Source organism: Abramis brama (genome assembly GCF_963993115.1).
Source record: "Abramis brama genome assembly, chromosome: 1".
Taxonomy (NCBI): domain Eukaryota; kingdom Metazoa; phylum Chordata; class Actinopteri; order Cypriniformes; family Leuciscidae; genus Abramis; species Abramis brama.
This window is the reverse complement of record NC_139963.1, coordinates 65,278,886-65,302,079: the sequence shown is the minus strand read 5'-3', so window position 1 is coordinate 65,302,079 and position 23,194 is coordinate 65,278,886. Positions and strand designations below refer to the sequence as shown.

The 23,194-nt window shown below is 40.2% G+C and overlaps 1 protein-coding gene across 1 annotated transcript in view; it reads right to left on the bottom strand.

The window, feature by feature from the left end:
- The window catches only part of LOC311078607 (uncharacterized protein), a 102,415-nt gene that overhangs the window by 12,805 nt on the left and 66,416 nt on the right, over window positions 1-23,194 (bottom strand). The gene's annotated exons all lie outside the window — the stretch shown is intronic.

Below are 23,194 nucleotides of genomic sequence, written 5' to 3'. Positions count from 1 at the left end.
CGTCACCTCTGGCCGTCCTGATTACCATAGTCCTTTAGTGTCTTTCACATCCTATCACATCCTTGTCTTAATCAAAGTGAGACAAAGAGGTCAGTGAGAGTCAAAGTGAGAGAAGAGGTCAGAACTAAACTTATTCCTGATTCAAGCAGAATGAGCATAAAATAAAAACGGACAGTAACAATGAGTTGCTGATAAAATGAGTAATGAGTTTAATCGATTATTACTTGAAGCAAATACAAAACAAATCAGTAACAGTGAAAGCGAATGAGACCGATCTCTCTCTTTACTGACTTATAAGAGCCAAATCATCTCAAGAGAAGAAGAAAAGAAAAGCGTCCAGTTTCAAAGATCAATGAAAGTTTATGTTGTATTTGTATGGAAGAGTAGAAGTGGAAGATAAACTAGATGTTCTGTGATTTCAGAGCAAAAGCCTGAGCCGCTTCTTCCCAGTGTGAACTCTCATGTGAATCTTCAGACTTGAATTACATGTGAAGTGTTTTTTACACAAAAGGCAGGAGACAGATTTTTTGGCTTCTGTTTTTCCTTTCTTGTTCACGTCTATCAGGTCTAAAAGAAACATTAAATCATGTGAGATTTCAAATGAGAAACAAACATGAAATGAAAAGTGAAGCTCCAAGTCAAGATCACTGATGGGTTCAATAATCATTTTAATCCCATAAAATCTGGTCAAAAACTGCTGTGCACGATTATGATCTATTTTAATGTCATGAAGATGATTTGTGTTATAAGTCACTAGTTTGGTCATGAAACTCTAGATGACGCAGGCTTGACATGTGATCCGTAAGCAATCACATCGTTTGCTACACGACGCAAGCTGATTGGCCTCTAAGCTATGCAAATATGTATGAATCTTTTCACCATCTTGGTGATGTCAGACCATCTTTTCACACCGAACCAGTTTGACACAGAGCGCTTGCTGAGGCACAGAAGCTAGCGCGGTTCCAACCGGATGTGCTTTTATCCTTTCCTGGTCATGACGTCACCCACCGGTCACGTTCACTCTCGCCACTGGACTAATTGACACATGTGCTTCAGACACAAGCACGCAGGGACTTCCCAAAGCGGCATCGATGCAATGCGAGTTCCCTCGAAAGGGAACTGAGACCTGATGTGAGATTTAAACATAGCCTCTGCTCACATCCATATTGATAAATATGGATGTATTTCATACATAGTTTTGTAAATGAGGGCCACTGTGTGAAAACATATACCAATACCAGCACACAAGCCAAACTAACTTCAAGATTTCAAATTTTGTATCTCAGCACATAAAGATGAACTACTCACCGTGATCTCAGACTGTGGTGATCTGGTTTCTCCACTGCATGGATCTGCATGTGTCGCTTCAGGTTACTTTTAAAAGAGAAACTCTTTCCGCACTGATCACATGTGTGAGGCTTCTCTCCAGTGTGGATCCTCTCATGTGTTTTCAGACTTTCTGACTGACTGAATCTCTTTTCACAGTGTGAACACTTGTAAGGTTTCTCTCCAGTGTGGATCCTCTCATGTGTTTTCAGATTTGCTAAAAGACTGAATCTCTTGTCACAGTGTGAACACTTGTAAGGCTTTTCTCCAGTGTGGATTATCTCATGTCTTTTCAGAGTTGATGAGTCACTTAATCTCTTGTCACAGTGTGAACACTTGTAAGGTTTTTCTCCAGTGTGAATTCTCTGGTGCTGTTTTAAATGGTCCGCTCTAGTAAAAGTCTTCTCACACTCAAAGCACATGTACTCTCTCACACCAATGTGGATTTTCTCATGTGCATGTAAATATTGCAGCAGTGAAAAACACTTTCCACACACAGAACATGAATGTGGCTTCTCCTTCATATGAACTGTCAGGTGTTTCTTCTGGTCTGATGAACTAGAAAATGTTTTGCCGCATTGTTCACATGAGAACGGCTTCACTCCGGTGTGGATCCTCATGTGAACATTAAGAGTTTGTTTATGTGGGAAACTCGTTCCGCATTGATCACATGTGAACGGCTTCTCTCCAGTGTGGATTTTTATGTGTTCTTTAAGGTGTCCTGATTGTGTGAAACCTTTCCCACATTGATCACATGTGAACGGCTTCTCTCCAGTGTGGATCCTCATGTGACACTCAAGTCTTTGTTTGCTTAATAAACTCTTTCCACACTGAGTGCAGATGAATGGCTTTTCTCCAGTATGAAATCTCATGTGAATCTCAAGATTTTGTTTGCTTGTGTAACTCTTTCCACACTGAGTGCAGGTGAAAGATTTCTTGGCTCTTCTTTTCTTTAAAATTTTATTTTTTGTCTTTGAGCGACTCAAAAGTTTTTCTCCAAGTTGGACATGATGTTCCTCCTCCACTTCACTCAGTTCTTCACTCTCCTCGCTCTCTTCCATCAGGTCTGACATGAAAGAGAAAAAGACATTTCATTTTCAGTACATCAAAACAATTCAAAGAAAGATATGAAGTGAAAGGACATAAATGTCAACCATGATGTAACAAAGTAGACAACTGCTATAAATATTACAATCATTTTTCTGCCTTTTTATAAGGGTGTATTCACACCTGTCTTATTTGGTTCGATTGAATTGAACTCAAGTTCGTTTCGCCCACTGGTGCGGATCTTTTGGGCAGGTGTGAATACAGCAATCGCACTCGGGTGCGGATCGAACAACCGAAACCGAGACACGGCTGAAGAGGTAGTCTCGGTCCGGATCCAAACAAACTCTGTGATGGTTCGTTTAAGGTGTGAACATGACCCGACCCAATTGCAGAAAGCATTACAACTTTTTTGACACGGTCAGATTTTAACTATGTAATTTGGGGTGATGAAATGCCTGTACATTAGGGGTGCAACGGATCGCAGTTGATTGGTGCGGATCTTTTGGGCAGGTGTGAATACAGCAATCGCACTCGGGTGCGGACCGAACAACCGTACCGAGACCCAGGTGAAGAGGTAGTCTTTCAGTCTTAAAGTTTATAATTCGGATGTGTTTTTTCTTGCCAATTTACACATTCAACAATTTTAAATGCAGACGAACAGGCGAAAATCGGGACTCGCATGTTATCTTCACCCGAAGCACACGCAGAGAGAGAGAGAGACGGAGAGAGATATGTTTCAGACAGCGCTTGTACACCGAATTGACTCCTCTTTTGCGTTTCCTTGCCCTTGAACGGACACATGCACACACAATGATGTTAAAAAACTAAATGAGGTTTTATTAACAAAGTTCGGGAGGAGCACGTTCAGATAATTAACACAAGTGGAGAGCACTCAGCAATCAATGGTAAGAGGTATATATACACTCAGCAGTCTCACCTCAATCCATTGACAGTTTTGCAGCATCCCTCCACCACCCCTTCTCCACACTTCTAGTCCTAAACACTTACATACGGGGGGAGTACTCTGGGTTCTCCGAGCTCGGAGCTCTCCCCCCGGACAGCACGCCAAATACGCATTAAACTTTACCCCCTCAAATTGTATGTAAGTGTGAACTCGTGAAATGCCCGTCTCGGCAAATATTATCTTGCTTATGTCATAAGTGGACAGGTGAGAAAGAAACCAGATTTTTGTCTTTTTCCGGTTCGTGCATTGTCATAAAGTGACAGGAGACACCTAATAATCCTACTATTGCCTGTGTTATTAAAATTAATTAAACAACAAAATACAGCTTTAACAAAGATAAAACTGTAAATTTCTGTACCTGAATACTACTGTTAGACTTTGTATCTTTGTTTAGTATCTTTGCTTGTAATTTGTGTATTTGTTCTTATTTTATTACGGACTGTTCACTTGTTTTTAATTGTTATGAAGCATAGGAGTCATTCAGATCCAAGCACAGATTGTCTTTATTAAACAGAGTAGTCACCAGGCAAGGGTCATACACCAGCAAAAACAGCAGAGAAGATCAGGCAAAATTGTGGTCAATAAACAGGCAGGATATCAGGGCAGGCAGCAAACAAACAGGATACAGGAACCAGGCAGAAGTGTTGTGTTAGTGTTTTTGTTATTCTGAGGAAACATGCTTAATTTAATTAATTTATGATGCTCTGTGGCCTAACAGCAAATTATAAAACGTTATAATGACAAAATGAAGGTTGCAATACTAAGGTTGTCCACTAGGCGGAGGCATAGAATAAAAGCCTAATATTTTCCTTCAGTTTCTAATCAGTTAGAATGACATAAATGCAACAAAAGAACAATTATACTTACTTTGAAATGGTGCAGTAGATCTTCACTCTTTGAATGTCCCATGAACTGTGATCCCAGATAACGGGACTGGACACAACCAGCCTCCAAAAAAATTGAACATGGACATCTAGTTGTCTATTTTTTGTTGAGTGGTTTAAACTCTCATCAAACATCAACACAAATGGTCCTGCATTGTTAACTGCAGTAATCAGTTGATTTTTGAAGTATGGGGCAAGTCCAAATTTTAAAATGTAGCTGGTTTTGTCCTTGCCACAAGAGAAAGATTTGACGATTTCAGAATCAGGAAACATTGCCTGGAACAACTCAGAAACACCTTCATTGGACGCGTAAGAGTGGTGATGGACAGCTGTGTTCAGACACCAGAGCACCTCCGCCTGCAAAGTCGCATTCAAGCCAAATGTTGATCAAATGTCGCTCGATTTTGCTGCGGTAACGTTAGCTGCTCCACAAACGTTGGTGACAGCATCAGTTGTCGTCGCAACGTTACTACTTGTAGATTTGTCGGTCACGCCAAAGTAACTAGACATAGTTGTTTGCTGTTTGCGGTCTTACTCTTACCGCCGATTTGTGGCCGTCACACTGCATATGGGATTTTACGGTGCTAACTCCCATTGTCCCCAACTTAAATGCTTTTCTGCAAACACCGCAAAATCCTTCATCATTTTTACCACTAAAGGGCTGCAGCCATGTCTTGAAATTTTCGTTTTCCAGCCATTTCAGTTGGAATTTGCACTTTCCCATTTTTCCTCAGACCTGTCGTCCACCGCTATACAAAATGCCCGCGTCACCTCCGTATCACTGCAATTTTGCTCCGGCCGAAACCAATTACAAACTGGTTCCATGTGTTTATCAGACTAACGTACATTTTGCGACAGCAAATAAAATAATTAATTATGAAGGCTATAATCAAAGAAATTGATATAAAATTCTCTTCAAAACTATAAAAAAATTTAATGCCTGTAGGAATCAAATGTAATGCTTTTTGCCTTTTAAGGCCTTAATTTTCGCAAAATCCATTTAAGGACTTATAATGCTTTTTAATGCCCTGCGGAAACCCTGATATATAAAATAAATGTAAAATAAAACTGTTAAAATATTTAAACTTAGATTGACCTGATGTTGACAATCAAAATGAAACCTCCTTTTACTGATGTTTGGGGTGTTGAGGGAGGTCCACCTGAGAGTGGCACTTCCTTCGCTTAATTTGCACCTCCAACTCGACGTCAACGCAGGAAGGGTCATAATAAGATATCTGTAACTAAGGATGCAGCCAATGAGCTGTCTTGGTTAATAAAGAATATAACCATTTAAAAGTGTTCTGCTGAATAAAGAGGTTGTTGTTCATCTCTGCATCTCTCAAACCACATGAGAGAGCCGTGACAAGAGTCATTATCCATAAATACAAAGGATCTGTTGTATCTTCAGTTGCTTGCTAGAGAACAAGCCGCTGGCTAGACATAGTCATGCTTGCACAGAAATAGCAGGACTACTCTTGCTAGAAACAGCAGTCATGCGCTTGATATTAACCCTCTGGAGTCTGAACAGTTTTCTGGGCCCTGGGGGTGTTCTGACATGCTCTGACATTTGTGCTTTTTTCAGTTGCTTATTAACATATTAATGGCAAAGGTGTAAATTCACTCTATATAGCACAAACAGGACTACAATAATATGTGAGCCACATGTATGTACATGTTTTCATTTTTGAGAGAATAATGTTTATGCGTGGTTATCGAAAAAACTAAAAATTAAAGTTTTTGAAATAAGGCCACAAAACACATACTAAATATGTGGCAATGAGACTTTTGACTAATGGATGTGGTCGCCTATAGTTTTTTCTTCAAAATTATGTGAAAATAGTCTTGCTTTATCGTTCACATAAAACCATACATTGATTTGAATTGATGTAAAACAGGTTTTGCTTGGAAAGCCAATATGCGAGGGGGGCGTGAACGAGGAGTGGTTTACACCTGAGAATACAATGTCCCACCCACTCTGCATAATGACTCTGCATAATGAGCCATTCATTCAGGTGTGACACTGACTGAGCCACAATGCAAGGACAAAAGATTATTTAGAAGAAAACTTATATTGACCATTTAAGATTTTGCTTACATATATTTATATATTATATTACAATAATTACAATTTCAACAATATTTCAAGTGTACTCTTTCTTTGTAAAAATAAATTATTATAGGCCTACATTTTATCTATGTATTCATTAGTTTGAATATAGCCAACATTGGAACAGCTAACATCTTAGTTGATGACTTTATTTTTGACAAAAATAGTATTTTATATATAGAAATTGCTAAACAAAAGCTTATTTGACGAGGCAGTGTATTCTACAGTAAAAACTGTATATTTCTTAAACTTTATAAACTTTCATATTTCGCCTGACTGTAACGTTGTTTTCATGAAATATTAGGGCATATTTTTAATTAGCAGTTTAATACGTTGCTTATACAAATAGCCTACATTTTATTTCAACATATTTCAGTCGATTTTTACTCATCTCAGTATAGCAATACAGTTTGCTAAAACATCATCATTCATTCACACGCGCGATTTAAATTTAAACTGTCTTTGCCAGCTGTGGTAAACAGCGCGCATCTCTGCCGTTCATTCATTCATAAACAGAAAACCACGTGAAGAAATTCACATGAGAAGGAAAAAAAACCGTACAGTATTCCTCAGCTTGCTCCTCGATATACCCACACTTCTGAGGGACATTTCCATTATTATTATTCCTCACAGCGCTGCAAGACGGTGTAAACAAGTAATGATCTGAATAAACTTGTGTGTTTTCTCGAGCTGATATGGGGGCGTTCACAGAGGATTGCGCGGATTGCCTCAGCCATTTGCGTTTGAATAGCGTGCGCTCTCCGTGGGCGTCAAATTACATTTGAATCAGCTGTAATGAGCTTGACTGGAATCGCTCTCTTTTAATACAGATTTCACAAGATGAGAATATTTGTTTTTTTATATAAATTACTTAATTTAAAAGAAGAGAATTCAAGCTTCATGCCTGTGTGTCTGTATGCCTGTTTGACTGAGTATTCGCTGAGGTACAGTTCATTTTCGGACGCGTTTCAGAATGGACTTTACTGACAGAGAGAAGGCAGAACTCGCTTAGTGATTATTTTTCTTTATTTGGCAAAAAGCACAACACTTTGTTTTTATTGTGAGTATACACAAAAATAATACACATTTAACAGAATCGATTGATGTATGAAACTCCTATGGAAAATCAAAGTCAACAGAGTATTTATGAGTTTCTTTTACACTGATAAAAAAAAGCGAGCTGGTATCGCCGGCGATACCGTCGACCTCAGGGGGTTAACTATGATGAAGACGGCTGAATTCAGACTATAAAGGAAGAGAGACCTGGGTAGGGTTGCACCAGCCGTTCATAAGTTCTTTCTTAAATTGGAACGTAAAGTCCACACTAGAGGCTTAGTAAGTACTAGCTAGTTCGTAACTAACTCTGAACTTCATTCCGTTGCACCATTTGTTCGTAAGGCAGAACATAGCAAGTAGGTCGTAAGCTCTCCGTAAAGTAATGCCTAGTCGCATAAAATGACGTTTAGCCTCGGTTATCCAATAGCAGCCTTCAAATACGTGAGCAGATGTTGTGTTGAAATGCTGTGAATTTCAGTTTATCCTTCATTCTTTTGCCTCACGTTACTAACGGTAAAAATAAGTTTCCATTGAATACGATACTTGATCATGAATAGCATAAGTGTATGTAACATTCAGAAACTGTATTTGAAATGAAATGAATAAGGATCAATGAATAAATATTGATACAAAAAGCATAAGAAATTACGTTTATTGATTATGACTGATATTTGACATGCACACTAGAGCCCTGCGCGGGACTGTTTTCTTCATCCCGCTCCCGCCCGCGCCCGCCGAATTTCTGACCATTACCGCCCGCTCCCGCAACGTATGTGTTTCACTCCCGCCCGCTCCCGCAATATGTATGTCCACTCCCGCCCGCACCCGCAAAACTCTGAGAATTTATTCCCGCACAATAATAGAGATGCATTGATTTTGTGTCTTCTCCCGTCCCGCAGGAAAAAAAACACATATTTGTATTGCTATTATTAAAGAGATTCATGGGGTTGTTTGTTTCGTTTCCCTGGCCGGCATAGCCTACTGGACACATCCACACAGGATAATGGAGGAAATCGAGTGTGCTGTTTTTGGATAGTTTTGTTTTCGTTTTTGCTGTTTTTTATTCAGGATACTCTGTCTTGCGCGTGCAGTGATGACGCAGTGAATAGTGATGCTTCTCTCTGAACAATCAGCAGTCTGCCGTGTTTTCACGTCACATTTTAGTATCGCCTCAGCTTGCCCAGAACCCCGCCGGAGGTGGTACGAAAAAAAGTACCTGGAAGCAGATACAGTTACAACTTTTACACAGTGGAAAACCAAACAAAGGCGAGTCGAGTCGAGCCGAGCCGAGGTGAGCTGGTAGCCTACTGTGTAGTGGAAAAGCGCCATTATTGACATCTCCATCATGTTGCAAGGCTACCTCCCGATCCCGCAGTGTTTTTTTTAGCCGCCCATTCCCGCCCGCAGCAAAGTTCAAACCGCCCGCTCCCGCGAGATTTGCGTTGGGTCCCGCGGGACCCGGCGGGACTCAATCCCAATGCAGCCCTCTAATGCACACCATGGACCAATGCACACAGCGACGTGCTGTTTAGGATGGGTGTGTGTTAAAGATAGCCTCTAACAAAGTAATCTTTTCACATAATGTTCTCTCTCTTAAAATGTAAGCGAGTGTAAATGTCTGCATTATCATATATGTATTAAGAATTGAAGTATGTCAGGTAAAAGAAGAGCTTATTGATGCAGTTCAGTGTGTTTGATATTTTATTCCATCCGTTACTCCTGTTCGGAGGCTGCCGTAAATATTTAGTTTAAACGTAGAGTTACCCTTCAACTAAGTTTAATGGTGCAACGCAACAAATATTTAGAAGTGCGTAAGTCGTAACTTAGTGTCCATTTACGTCAAAACTAGGCTAAGTTATAACTTACGAACAGCTGGTGCAACCGGCCCCTGGACAGGACTCTTTGCTCTTCCTTGCAATCTCCAGTCTGATACAGCCAGCAGTTATCAGATGCAAGAAGCTTTAAGCCTAGCTAGTATCTCTCTGTTAGTTAGTATTAGGGATGTTAACCGATGACCGTTTGACCGATGGTTGACCGTATCAACGTTAACCGGTCAAAGTTGTCGGTAGTCAGTAAAAAAAAAAAAAAAAGTGATCTCTAAATTAGGCTATTATAGACAGTGGACTAAACGCTACTACAGTTAGCCATCTCATTCCAAGATCTTTTTGTGTGAAGTGAACAAATCCCTCACACTCAGTTTTTCATAACTCACCTGTTTGTACTTAATAAACCAATAAAAGCATTTGGCGCGAGGTCACAGCGTTTGGGTTCGCGCGCTCACAAGATTTGCGAAAAGTAAAGGCTACAGGCTAAAACACTCGAGGTTAGAGCCAGGGCAGACGAAAGGATGAAGCGTGCAAAGAAGTGTGTGGGACCATTTCACCAAAAAGAATGACACAGATGTAAGCTGCAACTTGTGTGATACAGTGCTTAAATACAGTAGTAACACATCATCTATTAGGGCTGCAACAAACAATTATTTTGATAAACGATTAATCTAACGGTTATTAGAACGATTAATCGACTAATCATCAATTATTTTGCCGACTAATCAGTAAGATTGAAACGATTATTCAGCTTTTTCAATTAGTTAAAACAGTGAGTTATACATATTCTAACTATAATATATAAAAAAAGAAAATCACTGGTTAAAATTCACTGGCATTGGTTAAATATTCTGTTCTCTTTCAATAGAAAAAAATAAACAAAAAAATAATCAGCTGCATTACAGACAAACTTAAACTGCAAACAATTATTATAAGAATAAAATAAAAGAAAAAAATTGACATGACAATTGAGCTGACAGAGACATTCTCATTCAGCTTTTAATTTACAGTATAAAAAATTAACTGACATGATATTCTCATTTTGTAAGTCTTCATGAATATGGAACAAAATACAGGCAAGTGATAAGACTGTAATACCTAATAATAAAAACAGCCCTGACTACTAAGCTCGATCAAGCTTTATTCTATGCAAAAATAAATCATCACATTCCTGTAATTATATTATTATTGTTAATGTTATTGCTATTATTAGTAGTATTGCATTCTCTAATAAAGAGATTTACTGCTATATATTTATCTCCAGCTGGAGAACATTCACCTCTCACTGGCTCTCTTGTGCCGGGGTGTTTCCTCTTTAAGTGCTTTAACATGCATGTTGTGCTCCCGTGAAAAGCAAGTTCCGCCTTGCATGTATTGCACATGACAGCATTCTTGGTTTGAAGTTTTGTGAAACTTTCACACACCTTGCTAGTTTGGATTCGTTTGCACTCCGTCATAATTCGCGCTGTGTTTTCTTCTACCCACATGATGACCTTTCACCTCATTCCTCACGCTGCACGCACATTTTTTTTTTATTTCGCGCGGCTATGCGCACTACCAGAGGATGTCTTCAAATCTGCGGCTGCTGGTAAGTGGCGTTTCATTCTCAGCGAAGTGATTTTGATGTTCGTTTACTTATTATTATTTTACAAGGACGACGTGAAGAGAGAAGGCAGAGATGTTGTTTATATTGCTGTGTGTAACGTTAGGCTATAGAAGTAACTGTTTTCCTGAATGCCATCAAGATTGAAACCGAGACTGATTTCATAGCAGGTCAATAAACAAATAGTTAAAATTAAGTCACTTACATTTTAGACGCAATGACTATTTTTGTTCTGTTTTAGCAGCGAAAATAGTTCCAAACAAAGATCACTGCAGAACCATAGCGCATCTCACAGCAACACTTGTTGCATTACTGAATGATTCAGCATTTTGAACGAATCGGTTGAGTCAAAGATTCAATTACCCATTCATAAACTGCCTCGTTCTGAATAAATCAGCCGTTTGAATGAATCATTTGAATGAATGACTCAATGACTCGCTCATTAAGACGGTCGCCTGCCGCCTCCTACTGGCGGTTTAGTTTTATAAAGTATCATTCTTTTCAACAATCCTTATTTGTATATTCAAAAATATTTAAAATAATCCAAATTAATACAGTTATAATTTTTCAATGTTAATTATTTAATTTGATTGGTAACAGCCTAGTGTCTTATTATTTTAATTGAATATATTGATCAAATTTGAGAATTTGAAATGAAAGATGGAGCATACATTTAATAAAAATAGTGGAAAAATGCCCTTTTTAAAAGGTACAAAAAATTAGTGTTTTCAAAGTGATGTAATGAAACATTGACAATTTAAGTTTGAAGGGAGAAAAGCCTCTGTTTAGGCTATTAAGGAAATGTAATTTTGCCAAAAGAAGAACTTTTATTTTAAATAAATGTTCGTTTTAAATCAGCCTACTTCAGTGTGATATGTTACCATATTATCATGCTTAACACTGAGAATTTGAATAATTGTAATGTGATGATCAGATGCAGATATCTAAATCAAAGAATATGGGTGATTTGCGGGTGGATTATTTATTTTTAACAGTGGATTCAGGTGACTCAAAGTGCACCAAATTAATGAATTTATCTTTAAAATGTACAAAAAAATTTTACGGGGGGGGGGCATGCCCCCGGACCCCCCTAGAGGTACCACACTCCACCAACAAAAATAATGTGGGAGACACATTAGGCTATATGATGATCTACAAAAAAATACTAGTTTAATTATCTTATTATTAAAATACATTATTAGGATTTTTACCACCTCCGCCTCATTTTGAGGCTGTAAAAACCCTGTTACTGTATTTTGATCACAGCCCTATTTAAAGCCTTGTTCCATGTGCCCCCTTTTATACTTTGAGCACCTGCCCCTCCAGAGGTCTCTGCACGGCCCTGCTTGTCTGGTTCCTCACATGGTCAGATTCTCTTTTCCTACACTCTTCGACTGCGCTTTCTTTGTTATTTTCCATCGTCGAGTCTTCCAAGAATTACGTCTGAAATGCGCGCAAGTGTCTTCGTGCTTCATGTTGTTGTTGATGTGTGTGACATCGTTGACGTAAAGCAAGTCGTGTTCTCGCGAGATTTGTCGGGGCCGCCTCTCTCAAACTTGCATTGCTGGTTTTTCCAGCGGCGTCCCCCCCAACCTCTACTACCAGGATTATTCGCCCTACTAGGAGTTTGTTTACCACCGAAATGACTTTGAAGCTGTTATATTAAGGTACAATTCTTGCATAGTGTGCCTTTAATCAGTGGTTCAGAGCGTGTATCAAACTCACGTGATTTCAGTAAATGAGGCTTTGTTGCCTCATAACCGTTTCAAAACGTCAATGATCTCTGTGAACCCATCATGCGGTGAACCATTCAACAAGTGTCTATGGGTTTTACCAGATTTATCAGTTTTAAACAATTTTAGACATTTTAATGAAACATTTGTATAATTAAAAAGAATAATAATAGTTAATAATCTCTAAAAAAAACATTTCCTTCAATAACACGTTTGCAAAAGGTGTTATGACGCATGTTTAGCCTGAGTTTCTGTTGCATTTACACTGTACTAACCAGCGTGTGGCGTTTCGAACACTTCGAAATAGTGAATAATTATTTATGAAGCAATTGATTCAACTGATTTGAACCTTTGAAAAGCTTAGTTTTTCCCATCACTACACTCTAAAAAATCTTGGGGATTTTTTTTTAGTAAGTTTGTGAATATTTTTAATAAAAAGGAAAAACGAAATAAAACGAATAGCGATACATCTGTTAGTTATTGTGGCTGCGTTGTGTCACGTGACAATCATGACGCCATGGAAACAAGGGGTCAGTTAAAATATTTTTAAAGGGGGGGTGAAAAGCTATTTCATGCATACTGAGTTTTTTACACTGTTAAAGAGTTGGATTTCCATGCTAAACATGGACAAAGTTTCAAAAATTTAATTGTACGTTTGAAGGAGTATTTCTGTGCCAAAAACTGTCCTTCCGGTTTGTCACAAGTTTCGGAAAGTTTTTTTTCGAGTATGGATCTGTCTCACGTAAGATGGGGCGGAATTTCCTTATATGGGTCCTAAGGGCACTTCTCCGGTAAGATCGCGGGCGCGCGCGCACTCGTAGACCAGAGCAAGAGAGAGAAGAGAGCGAAAGCAGTACCTCATCAAAACACTCTGCTCGGCCTTGGAAGTCAATGTCACCAAAGAAGTGTGTTTTTGGTTGCCAGGGCAAGAAAACCCTGCACAGATTCCCAAATAACCCAGCGTTAAGGGACCAGGCGTTTTTTTTCTTTTTCTGAGCATCATCAACGGAGCTGTGTAAGACTTTGTTCCCTGGATTTCAATGATGATTGTTTTATAAACAGCCCAGATCGACGGATTTGCAGATCGTCTAATGCTTAAGGATCGAGCAGTCGCAATAATAAAGGTGAGTAAAACTGATAAAACTGCTTCAAATGTCTCTGTGTTGTTAGTGTGGCGCGTTAGCACATAGCTTTAGCTTCGCCCACACACGGCCATAGACAGTATAGCACACGGCCCGCATCCAGCCGCTCGAATTTTTCTGAAAAAACTCGGTACAGCCTATCTGTCTTTTATAAATATAATAAAACTAAATACTTTTTGGAGGTATGAAGGATGCAATACTACTCTATAGATACTCAAGATTAACAGGAGATTGAGTGAAAATTAGTATTTCACCCCCCCTTTAACTTACGCGTGAAAAGGGTTGATTTTAAAATACATATATATATATATATATATATACATATATATATATATATATATATATATATATATATATATATTCTAAGTAAACAACAATAGCCCAAGTTTAATTCTGCATCCATTTTTAGGTGTGCCAGCTGCCACTGTGGGTGATACAGGGCCGTGATGCGAGTTACCTAAACGAGTCTTGCGTCTATCTTTTCGCATGATGCCATGCATAAAATTCTATGAACTATTTTTATTTTTTTTATACAGAAAATAAATGCTTGGAAAGTTGAAATATGTTCTCAGAACTGCACACTGATTGTTTATGGACAGATTATGGAGTCAGTCACAAAGTTTGTGTTTACGTCACTCAAATTGCTTTTACGTCGCTTAGCCAGCTACAGAGACACTGGTAACCAGGCAACAGACAAGTGACCAATCCGATGTCACTACACACATTAAACCATCACGGTTCGCCACGGTCAGCCAACTGTGCTGAGAGTTCAGGGCCGAGAACGGTTTGTAATTGTGCCGTGCCGCACCAGGCTCAAGTGGAAAAGCAGCTTTTGTTTCTCAGCACATAAAGATGAACTACTTACCGTGATCTCAGACTGCGGTGATGTGGTTTCTCCGCTGCATGGATCTTCATGTGTCGCTTCAGATCACTTTTATCAGAGAAACTCTTTCCACACTGTTCACACGTGTGCGGCTTCTCTCCAGTGTGGATCCTCTCATGTGTTTTTAGATTAGCTGACCGACTAAATCTCTTGTCACAGTGTGAACACTTGTAAGGTTTTTCTCCAGTGTGAATTCTCTCGTGCATTTTTAAACAGTTCGCTGAAGTAAAAGTCTTCTCACACTCAAAGCACATGTACTCTCTCACACCAGTGTGTCTTTTCTGATGTTTTTGTAAATATGGCAGCTGTGAAAAACTCTTTCCACACACAGAACATGAATACGGCTTCTCCTTCATATGAACTGCCAGGTGTGTCTTCAGGGCTGATGCCCACATGAATGTTTTTCCGCATTGATCACATGAGAACGGCTTCACTCCGGTGTGGATCCTCATGTGAACATTAAGAGTATGTTTTCGTGTGAAACTTGTTCCGCATTGATCACATGTGAACGGCTTCTCTCCAGTGTGGATCCTCATGTGACACTCAAGTCTTTGTTTGCTTAATAAACTCTTTCCACACTGAGTGCAGATGAATGGCTTTTCTCCAGTATGAAATCTCATGTGAATCTCAAGATTTTTTTTGGCTGTGTAACTTTTTCCACACTGAGTGCAGGTGAAAGATTTCTTGTCTTTTCTTTTCTTTAAATTTTTTTTTTTTTTTTGAAAAATTCAAAGGTTTTTCTCCAGGTTTGACATGATGTTCCTCCTTCACTTCACTCAGTTCTTCACTCTCCTCCTTCACTTCACTCAGTTCTTCACTCTCCTCGCTCTCTTCCATCAGGTCTGACATGAAAGAGAAAAAGGCATTTCATTTTCAGTGCATCAAAACAATTCCAAGAAAGATATGAAGTGAAAGGACATACATGTCAACCACGATGTAACAAAGTAGACAACTGCTATAAATATAACAATAATTTCTATGCTTTTTTATAAGGGTGTATTCACACCTGTCTTGTTTGGTTCGATTGAATTGAACTCAAGTTCGTTTCGCCCCTTGGTGCGGATCTTTTGGGCAGGTGCGAATACAGCAATCGCACTTGGGTGCTGACCGAACAACTATAAAACGAACAACCGGATTCAAACGAACTCTGGTACGGTTGTTTAAGGTGTGAACATGACCTGACCCAATTGCAGAAAGCACTACGTCATTTTTGACAGGATCAGATTTTTACCATGTAATTTGGGGATTTATCAAACTTCGTCAGACATTAGTGCAAATGCTCATGCAGGCAAGACTGACAGATCTCTCTTCTCGCAGTGGATCGGACACCTGTAAGATCAAAGACTGATAGACGCTCGTGCACGGTGTTGCTAATATATGCTTTTATATGAAAATAAATACAATGAACAAGACACCCAAAGTAGCCTACTTGTTATTTAATACCAATCCAAATACGTGTTTATCAATAATTTTTTCTTTAAAGGTGCTCTAAGTGATGTTGGGTGATGTCACTTCTTGTTGACGTTCGAAGTATTGTCCATGAGGCTAGCTAGACCCCCCAAACCCCACCCCCAAATCCTTCTTGTCGGTTATTGGCTGGAACAGTTTGTTATGTTTTCGTGGTGCGGGTGAGCCCAGTTTGTTTCTCTTGCTGTTTGTGGAGCCTGTGGTGTCTAGAGAGACCGCGTTTTTTTACAGTGTGTTCAGGGAACAGGCAGCTAGCGGATGGTGAGGAGATGTTTGCTGTATGTGACAAAAAATATTTTGGCCTAAAAAAACGCGTGACATCACTTAGAGCACCTTTAATACAGACATTTTTTAGATATCATTTTTTTTCATAAAAATTACATCACATAACCCATATAGAGATCGCACTGTCAGAGAGTTTGGGAATATTCACACATAATTTATACACATAAAAACATGATATCAGAGTTTTAAAATCAAACATTGTGTCCTCAAGAGTTAGGCGATCAGTCTATACAAATTCGTATTCTATTATAAAGATAATATCGTTCAGGAACCGGTATCGAAATCAAGGTACCGGTATCAGTATTGGTATCGAAATTTTTTGAACGATACCCAGCCCTACTTTCCCAAGAATCCAAGGTCTAGTCAGATGATTATAATAAATGTTTAACAATATTTATTAAAATCCATCCATCTTCCTCCGCTTATCCGGGGCCGGGTCGCGGGGGCAGCAGTCTAAGCAAAGATGCCCAGACTTCCCTCTCCCCGGACACTTCCTCCAGCTCTTCCGGGGGGACACCGAGGCGTTCCCAGGCCAGGCGGGAGACATAGTCTCTCCAGCGTTACCTAGGTCTTCCCCGGGGTCTCCTCCCAGTGGGACGCGCCCGGAACACCTTCCCGGGAAGGCGTCCAGGAGGCATCCGAAACAGATGCCCGAGCCACCTCAGCTGACCCCTCTCGATGCGGAGGAGCAGCGGCTCTACTCTGAGCTCCTCCCGAGTGACCGAGCTTCTCACCCTATCTCTAAGGGATCGCCCAGCCACCCTGCGGAGAAAGCTCATTTCGGCCGCCTGTATCCGGGATCTTGTCCTTTCGGTCATGACCCAAAGCTCATGACCATAGGTGAGAGTAGGAACGTAGATTGACCGGTAAATCGAGAGCTTCGCCTTGCGGCTCAGCTCTTTCTTCACCACGACAGACCGGTACATCGACCGCATTACTGCAGAAGCTGCACCGATCCGTCTGTCAATCTCCCGTTCCATCCTTCCCTCACTCGTGAACAAAACCCCAAGATACTTAAACTCCTCCACTCGAGGCAGGAACTCTCCACCAACCTGCAGTGAGCAAGCCACCCTTTTCCGACTGAGGACCATGGTCTCGGATTTGGAGATGCTGATTCTCATCCCAGCCGCTTCACACTCAGCTTCAAACCGTCCCAGTGCATGCTGAAGGTCCTGATTTGATGAGGCCAACACGACAACATCATCCGCAAAGAGCAGAGATGAAATTGTGTTGTCACCAAACCTGACACCCTCCGGCCCCTGGCTGCGCCTAGAAATTCTGTCCATAAAAATTATGAACAGAACCGGCGACAAAGGGCAGCCCTGCCGGAGTCCAACATGCACCGGGAAGAAGTCTGACTTACTGCCGGCAATGCGAACCAAGCTCCTGCTTCGGTCGTACAGGGACCGGACAGCCCTTAGCAAAGGACCCCGGACCCCATACTCCCGGAGCACCCTCCACAGGCCGCCGTGAGGGACACAGTCGAATGCCTTCTCCAAATCCACAAAACACATGTGGACTGGTTGGGCAAACTCCCATGAACCCTCCAGCACCCTGTAGAGGGTATAAAGCTGGTCCAGTGTTCCACGGCCCGGACGAAAACCACACTGTTCCTCCTGAATCTGAGGTTCTACTATCGGCCGTATTCTCCTCTCCAGTACCCTGGCATAGACTTTCCCAGGGAGGCTGAGAAGTGTGATCCCCCTATAGTTGGAACACACCCTCCGGTCCCCCTTCTTAAAAAGAGGGACCACCACCCCGGTCTGCCATCCCAGAGGCACTGTCCCCGACCGCCACGCGATGCTGCAGAGACGTGTCAGCCAAGACAGCCCCACAACATCCAGAGACTTGAGGTACTCAGGGCGGATCTCATCCACCCCCGGTGCCTTGCCACCGAGGAGTTTCTTGACTACCTCGGTGACTTCAGCCCGGGTGATGGACGAGTCCACCTCTGAGCCCTCAGCCTCTGCTTCCTCAATGGAAGACGTGACGGCGGGATTGAGGAGATCCTCGAAGTATTCCTTCCACCGTCCAACGACATCCTCAGCTGAGGTCAACAGCTCCCCACCTCTACTGTAAACAGCATTGGTAGGACACTGCTTCCATCTCCTGAGGCGCCGGACGGTTTGCCAGAATCTCTTCGAGGCCAGCCGATAGTCCTTCTCCATGGCCTCACCGAACTTGGCTCCTCTGAATACGATCGAATTTCCAAAACAGCCTCTGCTGAAGAACTTGTATTTGTCACAAGACCTGCAACTTGTTCATCGAAATCACCCCACACTAAGCTTTCTTGTGTTTCTTGTGGTGCTGCTGCTGCCTGTTGCTGCTCTGGTTGATGTGCTGAGGAAGATCTCACTCTCCCAGTGGCATTTTTGAGTCTCTGGATGGCTTCATTTGCTGCATGATCATCTGAAAAGGCCTTTTTTTTAATCTTGGGTCTAGTGCAGATGCTTCTGAGAGCAGATGGTGAAATTCCACCTTGTGGAACCTGGTAGCCATGTCTTTGGTAATTGCTTCAAGCATGTCCATTATAGGTTTTCTGAACCCTCCCGATCTCAGGTATCTTGTGCTTATTTTTTGGAGACTCCGTGAAAGCAGGATCACCTTTGAGGCAGTCACATAGCTATAGGGAGCAAAAACAACATTTGAATTTAATAAATACAGTATAAAAATCATTAATGAATAATACTAATTTTCCGGCATTACTGTGGCAATAACAATGCCACTTATAATTTATCTTTACATTTTACAGTCTGCAAAAGCTGTTTGCAAAACAGTTTTTTTGTGTTATGCTAATAGTGTAATAAAAGTAAAATTAAATTATTAAATTAAATTAAATTTGTTATAATAATGATTTTTCTAAGAGTATTGTTACATACCTCTCACCACTGATTTCAATTGTGACCTCTTCAAATGGTTTTAAAACCTCACAGGCCTCTTCCATTTCTTTCCACTCATCCTGTGTCAGAGTTTCCAGTCGAGAATTTACTAGTGCAAGTGTGGTGATGATGGCATCCTTGTTATCAAGAAATCTCCGTAACATATAAAATGTGGAGTTCCATCGTGTTGGGCAGTCTTGTTTCAGTTTTAACTCTGGCAAGCCCATCTGCTGCTGAGTTGCCTTGAGTTTTTCAGCTGCCACTGTGCTTCGGTGCATGTACTCCACAATTGCTTTAATCTTATTCAGTGTATTTTGGATTACATTAAGTCCACCCCTCACAATCAAGTTAACTGTGTGGGCAAAACATGGCAGATGCTTCCATGAGGTTTTGTGAATGGCCAGGGTTATGTTGTGAGCATTGTCAGTGACACAAGCTACTATTTTGTCTGTTATGTTCCACTCTCTGGCAATTCTTAAAAGAGTGTCTGCCAGATTATCTGCAGTGTGTCTTTCAGTAAATTCAAAACAATCTAACAGACATGTCTCCATTTTAAAATTGTCAATGAAGTGGCATGTGACTGACATGAAACCACATGTGGCCCTAGATGTCCAGCAGTCGGTTGTGAGGCAGACAGCCGATGCCTTGCCAACTTTGTCCATAATTTTTTCACGAACCTTTGAAAACATTTCTGGAATTATTGTTTTTGACAGGGTCTGCCTGCTGGGCAAAATATAGGATGGGTTTAAGGCCTTTGTAAATGCTCTGAAACCTCTGTCCTCCACAATGGAAAAAGGTTGCAGATCCAATGCAATCATTCTTGCCAGGTCCTCATCCACTTTCTTTTGTCTTAGTGGGTCAATTGGCCGAGCCACAAAATGTGTTAGGGTGGCCTGTCCTGCTCGTCGTCTGTGTGGGACAGTTGTATGAGATGTGCTGGTAGTGGCAGGTGAGGTAGGAGGAGGTTGAGCAGTACTGGTACTGCTGGATGTTCCAGTCTCCTCCGCTTGTTCAGTTTCCCTTTGTGTCAGCTGCACAGTTGGATGCTTTACCTTTAGATGCCTGTTAAGGTTAGCTGTAGATCCTCCTTTAAATGACAACTGTGTTTTACAAATTGTACACAAAGCCTGTGTTGGAGACACCTCATTAAAATAATTCCATAATACACTTCTCTTTCTGGTGCCACTCATTTTGAAGTTATCAGATTACCTGATGTAGTTTGAAGATTTTAGTAAAAACTAAAATTTTAAGCTGTCTTTTATTAAACATTATATACTTTATATTTAACAGTTCATTTGACTCGTTTCGAACAACTGGTTCTTTTCATTCACGAACGACTCGTTCGTGAATGAAAAGAACCAGTTGTTCGAACGACGAACGTAATAATGAGAATAAGCAGAGGAGGATCACCTCCATCCAGTCTGAAAAGTGTTTCGGCCTGTAAAGTCCGGCTCAGTTTATTCTGTAGCGTCCTAAGACAAATAGTAAAGGCATGTTGGTAGATTAGCACCTGTAGAATTTCCTTTTGTTGAAACCCCAGAAAAAAAGTAGAAAGCTACTATTATTTTTAGATCCATGAGGCAGTTCGACATTTCCTTACTAAAAAAAGAAAAACACTGAAATAAAAACACTTCTACAAAATAGTTCTACAGAAGATTCTCGTAACTTTTACTTTATTCTACTAAAAGCTACTAATTACATCTTCAACAGTGTAATAAGATTACTGCACTATTTAAAAAGAGTAATTCCTTATTTTACTTTTAGAATAAAAAGTAATTAAATTACAATAATGCATTAATTAGTTAGTACTGCATTGCACCCAACAGCCAACACTGTAAAAAGTGATTCTGAGTTTTAGTCAGGTGGACAAGTAAAATCAAGTCCTGTCATGATGACGTATTATTTTAACAAATTTGAGCCAGACGCGCCATCGCCATTTTCTGCACGAGAAGACGAGATCACGACACGAGTTGCTGATGCGAGAAAAAAGAAGACGAAGGAGCTCTTATTTGAACGACTACAGATGGATTTTACACCCTGATTTGTTCTTTCTTTCATGTAAAAATTAGGCTTGTTTCGTTTGCGCTCACCGACCGCATATTGATTTCAGGCTATCACATTTGACAAACTAAGACAACTTGATTAGTAATCAGGAGCCACACGCACTGGCACGCACATTTTTGCTAGCTATATAGTGTGTGTATAGACACCGAGCTGCTGTCAAGACGTGAGCAGAAGGAGAAGTCGTCTTTGACTAGTAAAAATTAATGTTGGTAAATAGATAGAAAAGTGTACATATAAGTTACTTTTTAGTGTGTTCTTGATCGGATCTCATTATCGTTAGAAGCACAGAATGACCAGTAACGTTAATAACTGAAGCACCGCCGCCAGTCCATATTTGTTTACCATTACGAATAAAAATGCTTGAATTACTTATGTTAAACGCCCAGTTGTTATTTTTTCAAATGACATACCATAATGTTTTTGAGCACGTGCAAACGGTGCGTCTTCTGTAGGCCTATATAGGTAACTTGCCATGATTTTGTATTAGTATAATGTCAACTTTATGTAGTTCATAATCACATGATTAAACTTTTATGTCAATGGTGTTACCTGTGAAGCCCTGAAGAATCATGAATGTCAGGATTACGTTATTATATAAAACATTTTCACATAATAAAAGCTATATTTACAGCACTGCTCAATTTTATATTGACAGCAACATCATTAGTGTAACATTAAATGCATCACCAGAAACAGAATTAAAAAGTTTTAATATTTTTTTCCCTTTATTCCCTTCGATTATTCGATGTTGATTATTCCCTTAATGGGTGATTATTAATTACAAACAGGGCTTGACATTAACTTTTTTGCTCACTAGCCAATGTGGCTAGTGGTTTTCCAAAGTTACTAGCCACACAGCATTTTTACTAGCTACATTTTTGTTGTTGTGAAATTACCTGATAAAAGTTGACTATGGCGTGCTAAAATTTACTTGAACTAGATTTACAATCCTTTTAAATGTAAAACCACTGTACACACCCAAATCAAGACATAAATATATAACAATACAGGTCATTATCATTAGCTCTGATAAGGTTGTGTGCAGTGTAAAGCTCCTTTTTTTAAATAAAACCATGTATTATGTATTATATGTCGCCACATAGCCGCAAGCACAAGGCAACACTGTGTGCATGTAATACTCATTAGGGCTGTCAAAATTGATCAAAAATGACGTTCGAATATTCCCTCTAAAAAAAAACAACACAGCCTATATTCGAACATCTGGTTGCGCATTTTGTCAATGACGCGCATTACGTCAATAACAGGACAAATTAATACAAAGAGACATAACTACTTGTATAGGTAGTTTATTTAAGTTTAAACATATTTGACAACGTATTACCTAATACACAAAGCACAAAAACAAGTAAATCAACTAATGGCCAAGACCGCAGATCTCACTCTCGTTCGTTCGTTCACTCGCAGGCACTCTTTCTCTCTCTCGCCCTCACCCTCATGCTGCGTTCACACCAAATGCGAATAGAGCGTCTGGCGCGAGTGATTTCAATGTTAAGTCCATGTAAAGACGCGTTTACGCGCGTCTGGAGGTCTTGCGGCGCGAATGAGGCGTCACACTCTCTGCGCATAACGGTTTAAATGAACAACAACTAAAAGGAAGATGTTGAATGCTGATCTAGAGTTTTGTGCAAGCAATTTAAGGTCGTGACTCTTATATAGCAGGCTTCATTCAGTGATTGAAACAAATATTATTAACTTTAATTGAAGTTTTACAGTATACCGACATTGAACGCTCCGAGCGAGCTGTGCTGTGGTAAACGGAACTTTTCCTTGACATGAAACGGTAAATAATCAAACCAGTGGAAGCCTGCAGTGTATGAAACTGCTGTATCTAACCTACCTTATTCGTGCAATATCTATTCAGTCAGTAGGCTACAGTAGCCTACACTTTAGTAATGTTTCTGTTTAAC